We start from the raw sequence: 6,457 nt of genomic DNA, 5'->3' as shown, positions 1-6,457 counted from the left end.
GCACTGCCTGCTTCATGCATCAAACTTGCACTGGTCATCTATTTTACATATGGTAATATACGTGTTTCAATGCTGTTCTCTCAAAACATCCCACCCTTGCCTTCTCCCACAGAGTACAAAAGTCTGTTCTTCACATCTATGTCTCTTTTGCAGACTTGCATATAGGATTGTCATTACCATCTTTCTAAATTCCATATATATGCATTCATATACTGTATTGGTGTTTCTCTTTCTGACTTACTTCACTCTGTATACTAGGCTCCAGTTTCATCCACCTCATTAGAAAAGACTCAAATGCATTCTTTTTTAAAGCTGAGTAATATTCTATTGTGTATATGCATCACAACTTCCTTATCCATTTATCTGCCAATGGACATCTAGGTTGCTTTTATGTCCTAGCTATTGTAAACAGTGTGCAATGAACTTTGGGGTACATGTGTTTCTTTAAATTCTGGTTTCCTTGGTGTGTATGCCCAACAGTGGGATTGTTGGTTCATATGGCAGTTCTATTTCCACTTTTTAAAGGAATCTTGTTGGTGGATGTTTTGGGTAATAGGCATTCTGGCTGGTGTGAGGTGATATCTCGTTGTAGTTTGGACTTCCATTTCTCTAATAATTGGCGATGTTGAACATCTTTTCATGTGCCTAGTGGCCATCTGTATGTCTTTTGAGAAATGTCTATTTAGGTCTTCTGCCCATTGTTTTGAGTGGGTTGTTTGTTTGATGCCATTAGGCATCATTTGCTATTTGTAAAATTTGGAGACTAATCCTTATTGGTCATATTATTTGCAAATATTTCCTTCCAATTTGTGGGTAGTCATTTCATTTTGTTTATTTTTTCCTTTACTGTGCAGAAGCTTTTGCATTTATTTTTGTTATTATTTTCATTATTTTTGGAAACAGATTGAAGAAGACATTGCTGTGATTTATGTCAGAGAGTGTTCTGCCTGTTTTCCTCTAGGAGTTTTATAGTATCTGATCTAACATTTAGGTCATTAATCCATTCTGAGATTACTTTTGTGAATGATATTACAGAAAGAATGATCTAATTTCATTTTTTTTTTACATGTAGCTATCCAGTTTCCCCAGCACCATTTGTTGAAGAGACTGTCTTTCCAATATTGTGTAATCTTGCCTCCTTTGTCATAGGTGCATGGGTTTCAGGGCTTTCTATACAGTAACATTGATCTATAGTTCTATTTTTGTGCCAGTACCATACTATTTTGATGACTGTGGCTTTGTAGTATGGTCTGAAGCCAGGGAGCCTGATTCCTCCAGCTTTATTGTTCTTTTTCAAGATTGATTTGGCTATTTGGGGCCTTTTGTGTCCCTATACAAATTTTGAGATTTTTTCCCTAGTTCTCTGAAAAACGTCATTGGTAGTTTGATAGAAATTACCTTGAGTCTATAGATTGCCTTGGGTAGTTTAGTCATTTTGACGGTATCGATTCTTACACTCCACAAGCTTGATATATCTTTCCATCTGTTTATGACTTTGATTTCTTTCATCACCATCTTATAGTTTTTGGAGTACAGGCTTTTTATGTCCTTAGGTAGGTTTATTCCTAGGTATTTTATTCTTTTTGATGTGATAGTAAATAGAAATGTTTCTTAATTTCTCTTTCTGATCTTTCCTTGTTAGTGTATAGAAATCCAACAGGTTTCTGTGTATTAACTTTGTAACCAGCAACGTTATCAAGTTCACTGATGAGCTCCAGTAGTTTTCTGGTACCACCTTTAGGATTTTCTACATATAGTATCATGGCATCTGCCATCAGTGACAGTTTAACTTCTTCTCTTCCAATTTGGATTCCATTTACTTCTTTTTCTTCTTTGATTGCTATAGCTAAGACTTCCAAAACTATGTTGAATAAAAGTGGTAAAGCAGATAGAAGAAGTAAGAACTACAATCCTGCAGTGGCTAGAATGAAAACCACATCACAGAAGGTTAATCAGAATGAAGAAGCAGAGTGTTAGTTCCCCAGATAAAGGGACAAGATAAAACCCCAGAGGGAGACTCTGGTTCAAGTTGGCAGAGTAGAAGAACCTGTGCTCTTCTCCTCCTGAGAACACCAAAATTACAACTAATTGTTGAACAGCCATTGACAGGAGGATGCTGGAACCCAGCAAAAAAGATACTGCACATCCAAAGACAAAGAAGAAACTGCAGCAAGATGGTAGAAGGGGTGCAAACACAATAAAGTCAAATCCTATACCCACTGAGTGGGCAACTCACAACCTGGAGAACCATATAATACCCAAAGAATCCCACTGTTATGAAGGTTCTGAGCCTCATATCAGGCTTCCCAGCCTAGGGAGCTGGCAAAGGAATTGGAAATCCCCAGGGAGTCTGACTTTGAAGGCCAGTGGCATTTGATTTTAGGACTTCCACAGGACTGGGGGAAACAGAGACTCTATTCTTGGATGGCACGTACAAAACCTTGTGCACATTTAGACCAAAGAGAAAGGAGCAGTGATCCCACAGGAGACTGAACTGGACTTACCTGCTAGTGTTGGAGGGTCTACAGTGGAGGAGTGGGGGTGACAATGGGTCACCCTGGGATGGGGGCACTGGCAGCAGCTGTCCTAGAAATAACTCCGTGGCATAAGTCCTCTTGGAGGTCACTGTTAACCCTATTATAGAGTCTCCATAGACCCCAGGGCTGCATCCCCATAGGCCAAACAATTAACAGGAAGGGAGAGCACCACCACCCATCAGCAGATTTTTAAATTTAAGTTTTACTGAGATTGGCTCTGCCCACAAATGCCCTGTTTTCCCCACCACCAGTGCCTCCCATCAGGAAGCTTATACAAGCCTCTTAGCCTCATCCATCAGAGGGCAGCAGCAGAAGAAAGAAGAACCACAATTTCACAGTGGCTAGAATCAAAATCACACCACAGAAAGTTAACCAGGATGAAAAAAACATAGAGTTTTGTCCCAGATGAAAGGACAACATAAAACTCCAGAAAACCAACCAAATGGAGATAGGCAACCTTACAGAAATAGAAATCAGAATAATGATAGTGAAGATGATCCAGGATTTTGGGAAAAGAATGGAGGCAAACATTGAGAAGATGCAAGAAATAATTACCAGTGACCTAGAAGAACTAAAGAACAAACAGAGATGAACAATACACTAGAAGAAATCAATTAGCAGAATAAGTGATGCAGAAGAATGGATAAGTGACCTGGAGGGAAGAATGGTGGAAATCACTGCTGTAGAACAGGATGTAGAAAAATGAATGGAAAAAAAAGACAGCCTAAGAGACCTCTGGAACATTAAATGCACTAACATTCGCATTATAGGGGTTCCAGAAGAAGAGAGAGAGAAATGACCTGAGAAAACACTGAAGAAATAATGCCGAAAACTTCCCTAATATGGAAAAGGAAATAGTCAACCAAGTCCAGGAAGCATAGAGTGTCTCAGGCAGGATAAACCCAAGGAGGAACACACCAAGACACAAAGTAATCAAATGAATGAAAATTAAAGACAAAGGTAAAATATTAAAAGCAACAAGAGGAAAACAACAAGTAACATATAAGGGAACATCCATAAGGTTATCAACTGATTTCTCAACAGAAACTGTAGAAGTCAGAAGGGAATGGCATGATACATTTAAAGTAATGAAAAGGAAGAACCTATAACCAAGAATATTCTAACTAGCAAGACTCTTGTTCAAATTTGACAGAGAAATCAAAAGTTTTACAAATAAAAAAAAGTTAAGAGAATTCAGCACCACCAAACAAGCTTTACAACAACTTCTAAAGGACCTTCTCTAGGCAGAAAATGCAAGCATAGGAAAAGACCTACACAAAATAAACCCAAAACAATTTAGAAAATGTTAATATGATCATACATATTGATAATTATCTTAACTGGAAATGAATTAAATTCACAAACCACAAGACAAAGACTGGCTGGGCAGATGAAAACATCTGCATGTATATAATAATTTTCCTTCCACTTACCACATCATTCCACTTAACCCCCAAATTGTACATAATTATTTTATATTGTTAGGTTAATCATGTTTCCATTATGGCTTGCAATTGTAATTATATTTTATATTTTGTCTGGCTATTGATTGTGAAAACTGGTAAAGATCTTTTACTATTGTGATTATGTCAGTATTATTCACTTAATACCATTGTATCATGATTGGTCCACAGAAAATAATAGAAAAAATAGAATTAAAGTGGTGAGAGTTGACATTCTTGTCTTTTTCCTGATCTTAGAGGAAATACTTTCAGCTTTTCACTATTGAGTATGATGCTAGCTGTAGCTTTGTCATATATGGTCTTTACTATGCGGAGGCATGTACACATTATGCCCACTTTTTAGAGAGATTTTACCATAAGTGGGTGCTGAATTTTGTCAAAAGCTTTTTCTATATTTATTGAGATGATCATATGGTTTTTATTCTTCAATTTGGTGATATGGTGTACCACATTGATAGATTTGCACATATTGAAAAATGCTTGTATCCCTGGGCTTTCCTTGTGGTTCAGTTCGTAAAGAATCTACCCACAATGCAGGAGACCTGGGTTTGATCCCTGGGTTGGGAAGATCCTCTGGAGAAGGGAAAGGCTACCCACTCCAGTTTTCTGGCCTGGAGAATTCCATGGACTGTGTAATCCATGGGGTCCACAAAGAGTCGGACACAACTGAGCAACTTTCACTTTCTCACAGGGATGAATCCCGCTTGATCATGGTGCATGATCTTTTTAATGTACTGTTGGATTCTGTTTGTTAGTATTTTATTGAGGATTTTTGCATCTTTGTTCATCATTGTAATTTGTGTGTGTGTGTGTGTGTGTGTGTGGTATGTTTGTCTGGTTATAGTATCAGGGTGGTTGTGGCCTTGTAAAATGAGTTTGGAAGTTTTCCTTCCCCTCCAATTTCACAAGGATAGGTATTAACTCTTCTCTAAATGTTTGATAAAATTCGCCTGTGAAGCCATCTGGTCCTGGATTTTGTCTGTTGGGAGGTTTTTAATTACAGTTAAAATTTCAGTGCTTGTGATTTGTCAGTTCATATGCTTTATTTCTTCTTGGTTCAATCTAGGGAGATTGTACCTTTCTAATAATTTGTCCATTTCTTCCAGGTTGTCCAAATTTTATTGTCGTACAGTTGCTAATAGTAGTCTCTTATGATCCTTGGTTTTGGATTGATGCTTTTGAACTGTGATGTTGGAGAAGACTCTTGAGAGTTTCTTGGACTGCAAGGAGATCAAACCAGTCAATCCTGAAGGAAGTCAATCCTGAATATTCATTGGAAGGACTGATGCTGAAGCTGAAACTAATACTTTGGCCACCTGATACAAAGAACTGACTCATTGGAAAAGACCCTGATGCTGGGAAAGATTGAAGGCAGGAGGAGAAGAGAGAGAGAGAGAGGATGTGATGGTTGGATGGCATCACTGACTTGATGGACTTGAGTTAGAGCAAGCTTTGGGAGTTGATGATGGACTCCAGAGAAGTCTGGCATGCTGTAGTCCATGGGGTCGCAAAAAGTCAGACATGACTGAGTGAGTGAATTGATCCTTGGTATTTTCATGTAGTCAGTAACTTCTTTTGATTTCTAATTTTATTGATTTGAGTCTTCTCCATTTTTTCCCCTTGATGATTCTGGCTTAAGATTTACCAATTTTGTTTAAAATTTCAAAGATGCAGCTTTTAGTTTCATTGATGTTTGCAACTGTTTTCTTTGTCCCTATTTCATTTATTTACGCTCTGATATTTATGATTTCTTTCCTTTTTACTAACTCTGGGTTTTGTTTGTTTTTCTATCTCTAATTGTTAAAACAATTAGATGTAAACAAAAAACCACATAAAACAATTTAGGCGTAAGGTTAGGCCGTTTACTTGAGACTTTTTTTTGTTTCTTGAGGAAAGATTAAGTATTGCCACAAACTTCACTCAGAATTGCTTTGCTGCATTCCAGAGTTTTCAGATCATTGTGCTTTCACTTTTCTCTAGATATTTTTTGATTTCCTCTTCATCTTTTTCAGTGATCCATTGGTTGTTTAGTTGTGCAGCCTCTACATGTTTGTGTTTTTTTATAGTTTTTTTTTCTTGTGGTTTATTTCTAAACTAATAATGTTGTCATTGGAGAAGATGCTTGATATGATTTCAATTTTCTTAAATTTACCAACGCTCATCTTGTGGCCCAGCAGGTGGTCAGTCCTGGAGAATGTATAGTGTACTACTTTTTGATGGAATCCTCAGTTATGTCAAACTGATCTAAAGTGTAACTTAAGGCCTGTGTTTCCATATTAATTTTCTGTCTGGATGATCTGTCCATTGATGAAAGTTGGGTGTTAAAGTTCCCCACTATTATTGTGTTACTCTTGACTTCTCCCTTTATGGTTATTAGAATTTGCTTACATATTGAGGTACTCCTATGTTGGTTGTATATATATTTGCTGTATCTTTTTCTTGAATTGAACTCTTGAT

The sequence above is a fragment of the Bison bison genome, unplaced genomic scaffold (assembly GCF_000754665.1).
Source record: "Bison bison bison isolate TAMUID 2011002044 unplaced genomic scaffold, Bison_UMD1.0 scf7180017864150, whole genome shotgun sequence".
NCBI classification, from domain to species: domain Eukaryota; kingdom Metazoa; phylum Chordata; class Mammalia; order Artiodactyla; family Bovidae; genus Bison; species Bison bison.
Note: the sequence above shows the minus strand (reverse complement) of the source record.